This window comes from Nylanderia fulva, unplaced genomic scaffold (assembly GCF_048542155.1).
Source record: "Nylanderia fulva isolate GAGA-0341 unplaced genomic scaffold, ASM4854215v1 Scaffold5, whole genome shotgun sequence".
Classification (NCBI taxonomy): domain Eukaryota; kingdom Metazoa; phylum Arthropoda; class Insecta; order Hymenoptera; family Formicidae; genus Nylanderia; species Nylanderia fulva.
The window spans coordinates 3,030,564-3,047,726 of NW_028190587.1; the positions used below are offsets into that span (position 1 = coordinate 3,030,564).

The following is a 17,163-nucleotide window of genomic DNA, read 5'->3' on the forward strand; positions in this document are numbered from 1 at the left end:
GAAAACTCAACGTTGACAAACTGAATGTGCTAACAAGTTATACGATTACCACTAAACACCGTGGATTTTCTCGCGACTAGTTTCGTGTTTAAATACATTTTACATGGCGTGACAAGAATTTCCGTCGCAGTATCTAGATGTGAACATAAATGAGTTAGGTACGCAATAACGGAGTACGTTCAATATAGATACGTAGTTTACTTAGTGACGTGTACATAGATCATGCTTACGAAGTTGTACACTTTGCTGCATCGTTCCCTTATCAATGAAGGCATCATCGAGTACCGATAAAGCATTCCTTAAATGTATATACAGAGTTTAAGATCGATAAAACCGATCGCGTTGATTCGTTACTAAGGCAGACACTGATTCCAATATATCTATCACGTGTACAATGTCAACACACGCAATAATTGTGAAACGCATCTTTAAAAAATAATCCGTCGCGAACGAACGTGGTGAGATTTCGTTGATTTATGAGCGAGACGATCTTCGATGCGCTCGGCGATTTCGATGATTTAGGACCGATTCTGGGAAAGCGCACGAATTTGTCGTCGACGAGACGGACGGGCTTTTGCCGTAGCGCACGCAACAGACAATTTATCGGGAACCGATAGATCGGCTAGCGATACTGCAGTTTCACTCGTATAAAGTTGCCGGGTGCGATGAATATCGAGAATAACTTCGTCGAACGAGTCTTCATATCCGCGCGTCGCGCTTTTTCCATGGAAATAGCTCGAGAATCGCGTCGCATTGCGCCGAACGAAATAAATGAGGTGAGATAAATGATTGATCCGTTTAAAATAGATTTTATCTCTCGCTCAATGATCCAAAAATGATATTTGTGGTCGGCGATTTGCGCAATATTTTCATAAAACGCTTTTGCTCTCACGACGGCTATGTAAATACGTATACGTGTATGTACGATACATGTCCGGAAGCTTGCGTACTTAAAACTCTGAAAGTGATAAATTTAACGTTGCGAAGATGTACTAATTTACATAAATTTGTAATTTAACCTGTGTAATACGTGACACATATCTGACGTTCGCTGGAAATTTTCGCGAAGATATAAATCTGCATTTTTTAAAAAGTATAGTAAATTAATTTATAATGGACTCTACATGAATTTAAACTAATTTGAGATAATATAATCGATTGCATAGATATCAGATATGTTATAAAGAATTAAAACACATGTTTCATCAACAATCATCAGTCGATGAATGTTGTACATCCATCTAGCAAATCCATTAGATATTCATTACGTAATACATACACATATAATAATATTTATCATAGATTGCACAACATAATAGATTTATATAAATATCCAATCTCATTACTATAACGTAATATTCTGACCACGGTCATCGTCGTTACCGTTTCGCATCGCGAGTCGATTATAGCTGGGAGATCCATTAAACCTCGATATCCTGATACACGAGTGTTGACCAGTCGGATCGTATGAGAGCATCGTAATATCAACAATGGCCATGTCGCCCCCGACAACTCGAATATGTACTTTAAATCGTGTCCTCCGTACCCGAGAGTTTATTACCGTAAATCCATCCGGATCTACGCGAGCAAATACCATCGAATCCGCGGCGCACATACACGCGTGTTCACACATGTTCAGTTTCTGGCTATCATGAAGAGATATCTAGATTAGAGACAACAAGGAAATATCGACATTTTAGAAATATTGGTTAATTTGGTGTCTATTTAAAGAATATCAAATCCGCGCACACGCTGTCTAATTCGTGATATCTTTATCGGTTATCCATATTTTTGCATTCAGGTACAGTTAATTAATGTAATCCTGTGAAATACTATAAAATAAAAACTAAAATAAAATAGATTCATACATACTCTTTATCTATAATATCAATAATTTACAAAATATGACGACATATCTAATTTATTACATGTAACAATTAGCAAATTGAAATTTTTTTATGGTGAAAGAATTTAATTTTATGACAATATATACTTTTAGATCGTTCTATTTTTTTTTAAATACAAATCTTTTTTAATACACTCGAATGAAAACTTTATTCGTAAAGCAACCAGTATAAAATAAAAAAATGCAAGATAATTTTTGTTCACGCTCGGGGTTAATAATACATTCGTGGTAGTAATAATAAAAAAATACAGTTATGTCTAGTCGGTCTGAAAATTGTAGAAACGCGGCTGGTGCAGTATCTAAAATGCACTCGCCTGGATTGAAACATCCCGACCCGTTCGCGCAGTAGATTTACACGGTGTTTACATTACTTAGCAGCCTTCGCGGAGCACGTACATCGTAGCGCGTGGTCATTGCCATTTCCGGTAACTTTGGAGAACGTTTCTCTGTCCGGCGGAGGCTCGCTTTCTCGGTTCGATGGCCTGTGAGACTGCAGGAAATGTCGCGTCTACAAAGTTTCCCTTGCCGAGGCCTCCAACGCGGTACCCGGCGTGTCGTCCTCTCGGTGTCGTCCTTTCTCGGTGGTGTTTCCCTCGCTCTCACGTTTTCATATCGCAGCGGCATCGTTGCATCTCTTTCTGATCCACCATTTGCCCTTGGACTCCCGCATTCTCCTTGTTCATCCTTTCGTCCTTCTTCTATATCCGTCTTTCTCGCTCCTCTTCCTACATCTACGAGCAACTTCGTTTCTCCTGATATATACCGATGCTTTTGGTCCTCGCGCCGTTTCCATAGAAACGCCACGGCGAGAGTAAAGCAGACGATGGAGAAGGATAGGGACTCCCGCGGCTGGAAGGGCAAAGAAGGGTGCGGAGAATCCGCGGACCATGATAGAGTGAGATGAAGAGCCCAGTGAGCCGAGCGCACCAAGTTTCTCCTTAGAGGAGAAAGGAGAGAGCTCCTGGTTTAAATTCTATTGCGCGGACAATACGGTCGCGGTAATGCTCATTCGGCTTTGATTCATTGCCTGTTTGCGGGATGAGAGGCGAGGTAAAAGGTGCAGCGGACGACGTGACGAAGAAAGGGAGAGTCGGTCCGTGCGAAGGTTTTGTCCTTTCACGTGTTGCAACTTGCGATCCAAGAACGGAATATTAGCTCTTCTTTCAATGTATATACGTTATTTTCACGTCACTAGCTGCAACTGCATCAATTTTTGCTCGTTTGTGTGCGTGTGTGCGATCTTAATTCAGTTAAACTATAAAATCTATCGCGAGCCATGAATAGATGATGTATTAATAGGTCGCTTTTATCAAGTTCACTAGGATAATAGGTATTGTATCGTAAAACTAATTATCGCGTACTAATGAATAGCTGCTGCATATTCATGTAAGTTATTACATTTTTTTCATCGTTAAAGAGAAATGTCATTATTAACTTAAAATGCATTCGCTCTGCACAAAATCATTATTGCGTTTACCGATTCGTATTTCTTTCACCGCTTTATTTGCTTTCATAGATTACGTTTACAGAAAAATAAAAAAAAAAAAAAAAACAGGATTTCGTTAAAAAACTATGTTGGCGAATTTCCGCATATATACACTTACAATACTTCGCACGCGAATGGCATCATCGAATAAATGAACATGGTAGACCAAAAATCGATATAATCTACATGAGTCAATAATTCGTAATAGATTCCGGACATAAATAGTAGCACATCGAGAGACATATATTCGATTTCTCATGTAACCATTTTTTTCTATTTCGATTTATCTATCTTTTGATCGTCGAAATTTTCCCTGATCCGATTCCTTTTCAAATATATGAGATATCTGTACCGTACTTTTTCGTTTTATCGGCGATCGTCAATCCGACCGATTCGCTGCCGATCGAACGACTCGGGCGAGTTTTCGCGGCGAGAGTGGGCCGTAGCGAGAAGACGGAAGAGGATGAACGGACGGAGGAGAATGTGGAACTATTTCCTAATGACTACTCGCACCGAGAGTGGTAACGGCGGGGTCAGGCGGGCTACGCGCGGAAACGACGGTCGATATGCCGACGTACTAATGACCCGTACGGAGAGTTGCACCGACAGACTGCCGGCTAGACGCAATGGCACCAGCGCCGGTGGTTTTCGCTCAATTATAAATTGAATTACTCGCCGGGTCGGCTCAAAATGGCCACGGTTATGCGCCATAAAAGGGGAAACCAACCCGGCGAATGATATTGGGAAAGGGAGAAGGATGCAGGGACGAGAAGAGCGGTCTTTCGTCCCTCGGGGGTGGCATCGATACGCATCGGCCGCGCAGAGGGTGGGTGGGAGGGTGGCGGCGACGGCGGCTTGAGGTCGGCCTACCCTAATTCCATGCATTCGCAATTAGCTCATTAATGAACGATCGGGCGACGAGTAAGTGTTTAAGGGAACCGCTGCGTCGAGCGCGTAATGACACAATGCAATGTCAATTGTATTCCGGGACCCGTTTTGTAAGCCGCTCGTCGTGTGTTTCGGGCGTGAGAGAGAGAGAGAGCTAATCGCGCGGGCAATTAAGATAAATTGAAATCGATAGCAGAGTGACAAATGGGCTGAGGGATTCTTCTAACGGCGGCCGCCGCCGTTTAGAACGAATAATTAATATCACTTTTGCATGCATACACGTCGAACACGGCGGTTTTTGCGAAAATTGAAAGATAATCGCGCGGGCTCGAAAAGAGCAAGCGTCTATTAAGGAAGGAATCGAGCAAAGCGTTTAATATTTTTTTATTGTGTGGAACACTCTTGAAAGAGAAAATTAATCTCGCGTCTTCGAAATAATATTTTTTGCAATTTAATTAATATTGTAAAGCGTTTGTTAATAATTAGTAATAAAATTATATTTTATGATTTTCATTGGTTTCATATCTGCAAACTCGAAATTTTGAAATCGGAATATTGTGTCCTAATTATAGAATTAGAAGTCGAGATGTTTAGTCGTTTACGTTGCTCGTCTACAACGTGTTGCGCTCAGTCATTTGTGGCGTCGGGACGGTTGTTCTGTGCAGATATAATAGCGATGAAACATATCGTGAGTGGAACGGAATGAGTCGACCACCGTTAATACTATCGCGGTAACTATATTATTACAATGCAATTCGAGTTACAATCTTAAGTTAATGAGAATAAATATTATTTTCAAACAATAATATAATATTGAGGATGCTCAGAAAAATATTGGATAACGAGTATAATATTTTATATATATATATATATAGATTATCTCGCGTCGATAGTGAGATACATGTTAAGATAAAATGATTAACTAGTTTTGTTTTGATATTAAATTTGAAAATGCGACACTGTTTGTGTTTTGACGTTCGAAGGTCGCTCGGCCATTGTTTGCGTTTTCTTTCACTCGTGTATAGTCATTTTATAAAATAGCGATATCACAATGCTTTCCCAATACTTTGGACGTGTGCTAGATCGCTTCACGTTTCTCTCATCAAGATCGAATTCCATGGGGCGATTGCGCATCGGCAGTATTGAACGATCGTCGTATTTCGCGTTATCGCTTGTCCAAAGTACATCGAATGTGTGTCGAACGAGAGTGCCGCGCAGTTAAGATTAAAGTTGATTAGAGAATGCCATCAAAAGCTTTGCTGAGGACTTTCTTGTCACGCAAGTATGGTTCGAATTCGAACTGCCAACGAATCGCCAACAATAGCGAATCCATCCACTGAGCTCATATCGATTACTCTCACTTGTAATTATTTATCTCATTCGATAGACGTTTTAAATTGGATACAGGCTTATTATGTATCCTTTTATACATAGATATAACAGATACACACACACATATACATATATAATAAATTATGCAACTTATTTGCAATCTATGTATTTTTGAGAGGCGCATATATTTTTACTATTATTTTTTATTTTATTAAAATATAGGTTTGAAAGAGTAAAATTCGAATCCCTTTTCCTTTTTCAAAAATTAGATTTTCTATCTATTTTATAGAGTTATGATTTGCATACGTGTCCGTTCGCGGATTATCGCGACGAATCAATTATGCACGCGCTCAAGCTGATAATGTCAAACGCTACTACCGATCCTTTTAACGCGCATTGAATACACATTTGCACACATACAAACATAATCCTTTTTTTTATTTAAATTTGTAATTGCGTAATGCATGTAATATACTAAATGTGGAATACATATGATGTGAAAACATCATTTGATAGATTCAACTGCTAACTTTACTAGCGGTATACACCGCGTTGTGCATAAATATTTTACTAAACACGTAAATCTTTATTGACATAATTTTAATACCAAATTTCAAAAGTACATTGGTCTTATTTGAATTCTGTCTAAAATTCGTACACATTGAATAATTTACAATATGCTGAAATTATACATATTTAAAAAAATAGCGGTTTCTCCTGAAATTTTAAATATTAGAAAAAAATATTGTTATCAATACGTGAAATTACTAAATGCACGGAATGGAACACTAATTTATTTTATCATTAAAGAAATTCAATAATGCACTGACAGATTATCGGTAGTTTACGTTAAATAAAGCTTATTATATATTTGTTGTTTGTCTATGTTTAAATTCATCTTGCAATGACACAGCGCTGATAATAATTATATCTTGAATCCCATAGAAACGTGTTATTAGCCGGAAGTCTCGGCGTCAGTAAGAACTTACCGGATCGTTTCGCGCCAGCCGAACATCTCCGCGTGTTGTAATCGTGACACTGGGTGCATCCGTAATTAGCGATGGATCGGTGGTCGGCCTATGGCGTTCCTCGTTAACTGCTTTACGACATGCTTATCGGTTCGCTCCGCGTGTACGTGCAGGGCGGTCAATATCTCCGGCTATTTACTAACCGCCGTTGCCGTTAAGACGATTAGCTTCTCTGCGACCTGCGGGCATAGAACTTGTATTCACAATTAAGGAGGAGGAAGCTGCGTATGTATATATAGGGCCGTTTCTTACGGGTGTGCGTACAAATGTTGCGCGTGCTGGCTTCAGGTTGCATAAGCGAGTTAGCGTTTGAATATTCCTTTTCGAGATGTCATTGCTTCAAACTTTTAGCATCACGCGAGAATACGGTATTTCCTCTGGCAACCGGTTATAACCGATGCCCGCGATTTAAGATAAAGGCCAATTGCACCGATGCGAGACGATGCTAATTTAGATAAATTAAATTTTTTTATATTACGATATGATGATAGGTCACAAAGGAGCAACACGAAAACTATTAACTCGATCGGAATTCGTTTAACCTAGGTCGTTTCGGAGTGCAAGAGGTTAAGAGCTTTAATTCATTGTAGTTTGACTTTACGATGCAGAGTGTACTGCATCGCGAGCTTTTGATAGTCACTCGTAAATCATTACTTCTTCGTTAAGAAAAAAGCTTTGCATTGTCATGATTTTTAATGTCTCGCTTTATGCCTCGTAATGAAGACTAAGAAAAATCAAACTTTGAAATTCGCGTGCAAGGGAAAAAGAGTGGAGAGCAAAGGATCGAAATTCAGTACGTGGCTTGCTCAAAACGATACTATCAGCAGAAAGAATAGCAATCGTGATCGTATCTTCATGATGGCACTTGATGGAAGATATGAAATGAAATATGCGCGTTATTTGAATTTATTGCTGTCATGTCGGAAAGTATACTGTGCATGCGATCGTGGCATTTTTATTATTGTCCAGTATTCTGCCTCTTCTGTATCAAAAGAAAAATAAACGAGAAAAAAAGGAAAAAAGATCGAAAGTAACTGAATGTTTATTGGAATATTATTCTATGGATCGAGGCAATTGCGAGCCGGTAAAAGTCTCTTGATATTCCACCTCGAGCAATAAATCGATTTGCCGGCGCAAGGTTGCGCACTTTTATGAAAACTTGAGTAAAATCTCTCGTGTTCCGGATCGCTGGGAAGGAACTACGTGGCGAAACGTGTGCGGTAGAATTTTACATTCTGTATTGGTTTCGGAATCCGCCACTGAATACTAAAATAAATTTCGAATGGTCATGATATCCAATATGGTGACATTTGTGCTCGAAAATTTGTTATTTTGATAATTTTGAGGTGATTCGTAAATAATTTCCGAATATTTGGAGATCTTTTTTTAGGTTCCTAGCGATAGAAAAAAAATTGCTTTATAAAGGCTTGTGGATAAATAATACTTATCCGAAGGATAAATATGCTTGTAGACTTTAAAATCTTTCTCCAGATTTCGAAAATGTTGTCGATCATTTATGACGTGCCAAGCAATTTGGATTGGGCGGAAAAGTTTCGGTGATTTCTCATATCCCGCCGGAAATTTTTGCCCGGCAGTGAAATCGTTAAAACTTTCTTGCCAAAGTTTGGATTACCTGCGCTACGGGGATTATCGATATAACTTTGCGGTTATAAATACACCACATTTTTTATAAATAAGTCAAGTTTTTTCGAGTTTAATACACGGCGCTATAAGAGACATTTCATGAATTTAATTATTAATTTACCTAAACAAAGAGGGAAAATCGAACAATAAACTGTTAACTTTAACGTGTTATGTGCCGTAATTTCCCTGTTCACTGTTAACTTGTTTACTTTCGAGTAAAATAGTATGTATTGTGAAAATGTGTTATATATAACTTCGATAGAAAGCGTGAATGACGTATATAATGTCTCGACGAATATAGAGAGGAAAGACGGGGAACATTTATTATAGAATTTTTAAATGTACTCTTTTATCCAACTATGCGATAAAATTATATATCGATATCATCCCGGCTTGTTCCCGCCATTTCCATTTGATTCCGTAATTCCTCTGCTGGAAAGGGATAATTCCCGCCGCGTTCCAATCGATGCTTACTTTAATCCTTAGCGCCAGGAGTTTCGATCCGTTCCACGGCTGCACGAAGTGCCGTTTAGTTAAGCGGACGGATATCCCTCTTTCGATTCTCGAACCCCTCGCCATGTACGACCGTGTCCTAATCCACGGAAATGGGCACGGTGTCGACAAGATTCGTATTTGCATTACGTTCGACGGAAACGCGGAAAGTAACGTCGTTTCGTAATTTCCGGTGAACGAAGGACACCGGGACCGTTTGCAACTTAAGCGTGCACTCTTTCGAATATGCTTAAATTAAATGCATTCCCAGTGAGATACTGAAAAATTTATTGGACGATGCGAAGCTTATAGTTTTTTCTCGAGAGACGAGAGACTTGAGATATATTATATAATATTTATAATTTATTATTTGGATAAATATATATTTATTATCGATTATCGGATAAATTAGATTTGAATCAGAATTATTATCTTTAACAGAGATAAATATTATACTTTTTGTAATATTATGCATTGTACACTTCCTTCTTTCTCAGATAAGAACTTAGACACAAATATTTCTATGCTGAGAATGAAGAGAAACACTATTTTTTTTTTAAGAAAAATATCATTGTAAGATTGTGCATTGCTATATGTCTCGTAAACAGACTTTTCCGGTAATATACTTCCTGTAACCTTGTAAACGATATACCTCTTAATATCGTATTTTTACTATGGTTACTCATGGACGAGTTACGTATAGGTATTATACAATGTTGAAGAAAACGTTATCGTAACTCCACGATATGCAATCGGCAATGAATAAAATAAAAGATACCATAACGACATAGGGAACCGAAACGAATACCATATACAATATAGTCCTTTTCTTTATCACACAGTGCATATAGATATTCTGGAAACCACTGGATATTTTCTTCTACAAAACTAGAAAACTAAAAAGGAAATACTAATTAGATATCAGATGACAAATGAAAAAGTATCAGTTATTTTGAGAATGAAACGTTTATAATTACAAAGTTATTTAGTATCTGAAATAAATAATTTCTATTAATTGAGACTCGAAATTTAATAACTGTAAATAGCACCTAACACGAGAAAATCTTGTTTATTTTAATTAAATTTTATTCTATAACAACCATTGAAGATTCTATTATCGGAATGTTTAAAATTAACAATTCATTAAAATCCGCGCGATAAATAAATGCTCTGTCCATAAAATATCTTCATTCCAAAAAAAAAAAAAAGATTGATTCTGAATTTAAATCAACTGGGCTGGAAAAATATTCGGACACCCTATATGCAAGCGGCTGATCCATCTCTCGCCACCTACCAACCTACCGACCTAGCTTCCTCCTCACGGTCTGCGCCGGATATTCCGGAAGTGACGTCACGCTCATTGTAACATCCCGTATAGCGCGCGAGCGGAGCGAAGCGAAACGCTCTCTTTCGTGTCCCACGGAACCGGCGACCGAGTGCATGTGCGGAAAACGTTGGGGAGCAGGAGGCAAGGAAGAGGGATAGGATACGGCGCGTTGCACATACGCGCGTGGGTGTGTGAACGCCGGCGGAATGCGTTAAGTCCGTACGCGGCGTACCGTGTAAATACCTGACTGGCATTGGCGGTGTTGCGCGTGTGTATATATGTACAGCGCGCGGTTACGTAAGTGCATAATGGGAAAGGTAGCTTGTCGGCTGCTGTTCATGTATTGCCGTGAGAGAGACGGGGCATAAGAATCAAAAGCCAGGCCCCGCGAGAGATCGTTTCGTGTTGCACTTTTACGCGCCGATGACTTGAGCTTCGATTCGATCGAGCCAATTCAAGATTAATTACGAGAATATCTCGCTTACAACTATAAATGTTTAGCATATATATAATTGTCGTGAATTATTGGAGAAAATTGGAACAAAAAATATATTTGAAAAAAAACGTATAAGAAATACTGAATAATTTTGTATATACATGAAAAATTCATATTTCTCACGATTAGTTAGTCATACGAAATTTCACAATAATAACAATTTATTAAATAAGCTTCTCAGTGCGTTATTAATTAAACTCAAATGAATTAAAATGAACATTTAATGAAATGGTTGCAGTAACTCGTGGCAAGAAACGTAAGCATAATTCTTATCGCGAACAGTGTTGGGAAAATTCCGCTACGGGATTAATAGAATTGCAGCATGGGAAAACGACGTGCCGTTGATCGACGCAACATCGTTCATCCTATTTGTACGCCTCGGTACGAGATGAACGCGCGTAGGCGTGCGCGCACCATATGTTTTGCCGTTACGCATCAGCCGATGTAAACACCTAACCGGTGCATTCAATGGCGCGCACACACGTGGATTACGTAAAACTCGCATAAAAGCGATCTCTTCTACACGATCGCGCTCCCGCGGCTCTTCTTATTGTACATGGCGCCGGCAGATGTTTGCGCGCGGCGTAACACGCAGAATACAAAACCAATGTGTTTATTAGAGAGATAATTATTTTTAAAAAGGCACGGGGACTTTTGTTTTTATTTCAATATTTGCAGTGAAATATTAATGCCATACAACATTTAGTTTCGTGTTTTTGTCGTTGTCGATAATAAAATGATGTGACAAGTTATTGAAGAGAGACTTAAATATTTTATTTATAAATTAATAAAACTTTACAGGAAACTAAAATAATGTACACATATATTATGCATTTTTATATTATTGATGCCGATAAAATATTGATATTGACACAAAATACATATTAATGAATTGATGATATAGAAGCAAATATGCGCAAAATTATCGATATACTTTGACATCGAAATTTCACGATTCTTATGTTACATGTCATTTTGTTATTATTCTTGTCTCTTTGTTATCGGTGATATAAATGTTCGTGCGGGACATATACACGCAAAACGAAACCGCGTTGTTTGTTTTTTCGTCTTAATGTGTCATCCCGCAAGAATGTGCTTCCTTCGTAGATAGGGCTAATTATATACATTCGTATAATTGTCTTGTTAATGTAATCGACCAACGCGTCTCGTTTCGAGGCGATAATTTAATCGACCTTTGCTTTGTATATCGTAATAACGGCGCGCGTGCATGTGAGACTCTCTTTCTATTCTTGTTGCAGCTGTTCATTATGATTGTGAGAGGAAAGCAATTGTCAACAGTATAATTATGTGCTCAACTTGATATATTAAAGAAAATTGTTCCAATAGAATTTTTGTTAACTGATCACATACGCCTACCAAAGAGGAAAAAGATAATGTATATTATAAATGTATATTATAAATATTTTATTTTTATTTATCTTGTATATATTACATCTCACAATGAGATCCATGTTATAATTGAATTTTTACTTATCGCGATTTTCTTCAAAATGTAAAGAAAACTAAAATATCTTTGCTTAATCATATAATATTTTTTTGGAATTAATATATTTATGATTAATCGTTAGGTTAATAAATACTGAATCGCTCAACGTAATTTACATTTACTCTAGCGAAAATAGTTTTGATTTTAAACATGAGAGATCGGCTATAAATGTGTAAATTCTACGCGCATCATTCATACTCGGAGCGTTTCTCCGAAAGCGTGCATGTTTATGAGCGGGATAACGATCGAAGGTTTACAAACTTTCGAGACCCATTCAGACGATCCAAGGAGGCTCGCGTTAATTCCTCATAAACGAAATGATTCATTGAAGAGGCGTAGCATGAGGCTTTATGTAAAGGAAAACAAAAGTATAGATTATCCAGTATCTGCAACTTATGCGAAAGGACTTTGTATCAAGTCATTAATATTTCTCATATCGTATCGTGATTTACGCCGTACTATAAACGCGCGTAATATTCGTTGGTCGACAACTTCTATCACCGCGATCGTGTAATTTTAACGGCCTTCATGTAAAAACGAATATAGGAATATGTATGAACGACTGTAAGGAATGTGAACAGTGTTTAAATAACAATATCTCGATATTGCACCATCGTCTTTAAAAAATACAGCATAATTAAGTTGATGAATAGAGCATATGCATTTTTCTGCGTTGTTTTCAAATGATACATCGATGATGAATGATCGGTGAATAATTCTACCACTTGTGTAAGATGGGAAGTTTCCTAAATTTACTATCATTGTTTACAAAACGTATAATAATCTTATACTTTGTCATTTATTTTAAATTAACTTTAAATTAACTTTAATATTATATTAAGAAAGAGAGATTTTTATTTACTAGAAAAAATTGATAACTATAAGTCAATGTTCTTTTTATGATGTAAAGTTGTGAAATCATCAGAGCATAACGCTTAAATAGATTGAAAATAAAATGTAGTTTATGTATCAGTATCTAATTATTCTGATTAATGAATTAGCTATTTTCGAGTTAATTATGTTTCTCTTACAAATTTTAGAGCAAAATTTCTACAGCACACATATTTTACATGTTATACATGTCATACTTCAAAATTATGTAAAATTAAAGCGGATCATTAATTTTTAAGCTTATTATGATATTCAATTAAAGAAGCTGCAACAAAAAAATTCTTTTGAAGACTTAATTCTTCTGCTTGCAAAATTAAAAAATTGAACTAGATATACACGAAATGAAAATGTAAAATGTATAGATCAGATTATCGAATACAAGAAGGGGGAGGGTATTTAAGTGGCAAATTTTTTATAATTATATATAACAATCGTAAAATATGAATCACGATTACATTTACATACCTAAAAACAGTGCAGACGATTGTCACGTGATTACGTACATAAGTACGTGATCGATCTCGCAAACGAGCGTCATTTTTATGGTGATGTGAGTAGCAACCACCCTTGGGGATGGAGAGCCGCCCTTTTTCCCTAGGTTGCATTTCGAAGGAAGTCGTCGAAAGAACTCGTATCGATTTCATTGCGGTAAGCACGAACGCATGCACGCGTGCACGCCATATATACACGCAAACACAAAGAAGCGCGGAACATGGAGGTCGGTATTTATGCGCACGCAAACTGAACTTTGGATTAGAATCGGCGGATGAAGTGGCAGAAAGGAAACGAGCTTCTGAGATAGTAAATCGCGAAAACGGTGATAAATTCTCGTTAAGTCGCTGTTGAATTGTTTCGTTGAAATATTTAATATATGTATATCAGAATATACATTACATTATTTTTATTCTATCTCGCGAACCATTATTTACTGATCAATACGTCACATCAATTCTGATGTAATTGTACAATAATTAATCCATCGTTAAAATGATATATGATTGACTAAAGATACTTTATGTAAAAATAAAATAACCAATAATGCGAAAAAAACATTGAATAATTATGAATGATTTTATATTATTGATATTTAATGATTTTGTTGATTTTTTATTATGAGAATCGTCGAAAATAAAACAGAAGACAATTTCTATTTTCAGGATAAATGAAATTAAAATTCCAGCTTTATTATATCGATTCTTGCGGTGACATTCCAGTCAACACTATTATAACGCAAAGCATTAATAACAGAATTAATATTTTTAATTGGCAGAATATTTATGATCGACGGTTAATTAAGATTTTGAAATAAGCAGTTATGATTTATATTCTGATACTTTTACATATATATTTTAAATAAATAATCTATTGTTTTTAATTTTGAAAAATCTATCTCTTTTAAAGTTGATTCAGATAATTTATGTTTTAAATAATTATAATTATAGTATATGTTTTTTCAATTTGTGTTTCTTAGCGCTTTTTTTTAATCTGAGTTAAGTGACAATTATTATTACAACTCAAAGATAAAAATCTTTTGCATTACGTTATAAAACTTTTCTGAAATATGATGGCCAATATTTTTCGTTTTTCGATACTCGATGTGTCGTTTAGAAATATATAAAACTTCGATATACTTTGACTAAGCCAGGGTCCCTCTTGTTTCCTTTTTTCTCGAAATTTTCTTGGATCATTGGTATTCCTCGACAAACCTTAACGGTCGAACGGACCGGTGCAAACGATCGGCGTTTCGTCTACGTTGCGACAGAGGGATATGGAACGATTTCTAGGAAAGATCGTTATTACGCTGCCGAAGGTCTCGAAAAGTTCCTTCGTTTAAGGGTAGAATCCGTATCGAGTTACCTCGATTACTTTCGGGCAACATCTGCATGAAATATATCGGCTGCGGCGAGGAGCACTTTGCGCGGGAGTGGGAGCAGTCGTAAAATACAGCGTGCACGGTAAACGAGACCGATACGTCTCTTAAAATTGCGGAATCGGCGAGGGACATTTTACAAATGGCTCCGAAGCCGCGCAGCAGTACGTTATGGCGCGCCACCTTTTATAGACGGAGGAGGCCGCCGTCGATCGTCGGCTAAATATTTGTACAAGCTTTTCGGTTGCCGATCGACGCGTCACGATCCTAACGGGCTGAATAATGAAGTTGGCTTATAAAGTTTCGGCCGTTCGCGATGATCGATGTCGAGATATTTTCGCTCTCGGGCCACGCTTTAATGAGCTCTTTTAATACGCAAGAGCAGCAGAGACTCTGCGAATAATATTTTTGGAAAAACATCTTTATCATCGATCAAACATGAATAGTCAGCATTTTATTTCTCCATATTCAATGGTATATTTCTCTATTCAATTTGGAGCGTACTCACAAATATACACCAAAATAAGCTATAACGTGTCAGAGAGTAGAGCCCAATTCGGAATAGTTTGACTACTCTAATAAAGTGCGCTCTAGCGTACTTTGGCAGCCTTAATCTCGTTTACTTTGGCTGCCATGGGAGTGCCACAGTTAGTACGGCGCACTGTATCGTAATTTGGCGGACTTTAGCGCATTTTGCCGCACTTCGGCATACCTGGCTTAAAAGCATATTCGGGCGCAATACGTAATGGCCATATGGCAGTGGCAATAAATTGATATATATATATATATTCTCTGCTCTACTCTCTTCCATATTAATCTCAAATTATCTTATCTCAAATTCACTTACTTTACATTACGCATAACGAGAATTTGTAATTTATGAAAATATATAAATAATTTTAAAATACGTCATGTATTGATTATACATTATATCAGAGATTATAGAGATTTTTTCTTAGAGGTTTTCTTTTATGTATAATACGCGCTCATAATTACATGCAAATATGCAGTCGATTGTTTTCGATCCCTTGTTTCATTTCTGCACAATCTTACTTTTAGACAAATGATCGTTCAGGAAACCGCTTGAATTAGGGTGGTCCACGTATGTGGATGCTGTGAGACGTGCATACTATGATATAAATAACGCCAGGATACTTTTATGAGCCGCATAAATCACTTTGTAGGCCAATTATAGGATTAATATCTATAGCTCAAGCATTCTACGCGTCTCTTTTCCATCTCATCCGTGTCTATCTAAAAATTCCATTTCGAGCGAATTTTGTAATTGTATAATTATCTTTTTATTCTTTCAACAAACCGTAGGTCTAAAAAAAAGCATGAAAAAAATACTACAGAAATTTAAGTTAAATTTATTATTGTCAAAGTTAATTAAGTATATCGATTATTCGTTGTTCATAAAAAGTTTATTTGGAAAATGTTCTATGGAAAATTTTAAGCGATTTTATTACTTAATTACTTTTTAAATGCTATATTACTTGTAAATAAAAATATCCAAGAAGAATATAGTAGATTGTGTTTATAAGACGTTATTTCGCTTTATCGTCATGGCTTTTTAGATTAGTTGACGCGATAAGATATCGAGAAAATATGTCGACTTTGCATAATAATATTTCTTGATCTATGTAATCATTTATTGAAACATTCTTTCGCTTATCTTGTTGCTTTATGATTCAATATTCATACATCGAGAAGAGACAACCTTGAGAATCGCGTTAAGAACGATCTGTCTGGCATATTAAATTCCACAAAGATTGTTTTTAAAAGATGTTAGCGCAGCGTACTCTCGATGTGTAGAGAGGTGGTAAAATACAGAGAAGGAAAGAACGAGAAAAGCTTTATTAGGTCCTGAGAATCCCATTATCTGGAAAAGCTTTCCAGAAATTACGATCGCTCGTTTTCCGTTTCCTTTTTTTTCCGGCACAAACAACGTAAACTCGTCGCTGGGCGCTCGAGAAAAGCGTCTATCCTCGCTGACCTAGGCTAACGTGGAGAGACATGTCCCGTCGTGGCGCAATCGTTTAGATCATTAGAACGCGCTGGATAATTGGGGCGACCAAGCGGAAGTTAACCCGGGGGCCCCCCACTTTCAGAGTCCGTCTCGTTGGAGATTTACTAAGGAATTCGGGTCATTTACCTAAACCGGTCATTAGAGAACGTAATACCTTATAAATCGTCGTGAACTGACACTAGGCCAGAGCTCGTCTGTCTCTCTCTCTCTCTCTCTCTCTCTCTCTCTCTCTCTCTCTCTCTCTCTCTCTCTCTCTCTCTCTCTCTC

At 37.1% G+C, this 17,163-nt stretch overlaps 1 protein-coding gene and 1 long non-coding RNA gene across 2 annotated transcripts in view; one reads left to right on the forward strand and one right to left on the reverse strand.

Moving 5' to 3' along the window:
- Positions 1–13,716, reverse strand: part of LOC114941738 (uncharacterized) — a 48,729-nt gene extending 35,013 nt beyond the window's left edge. Inside the window, exons 1-2 of the long non-coding RNA XR_003821697.1 lie at positions 13,463–13,716; positions 6,602–6,819 (exon numbers count right to left, since the gene is read on the reverse strand). This is a non-coding gene — a long non-coding RNA (uncharacterized LOC114941738). The remainder of the gene's footprint in view (positions 1–6,601; positions 6,820–13,462) is intronic.
- LOC114941625 (Krueppel-like factor 6) overlaps positions 1–17,163 on the forward strand; it is a 315,820-nt gene that overhangs the window by 98,661 nt on the left and 199,996 nt on the right. The window lies entirely within an intron of this gene.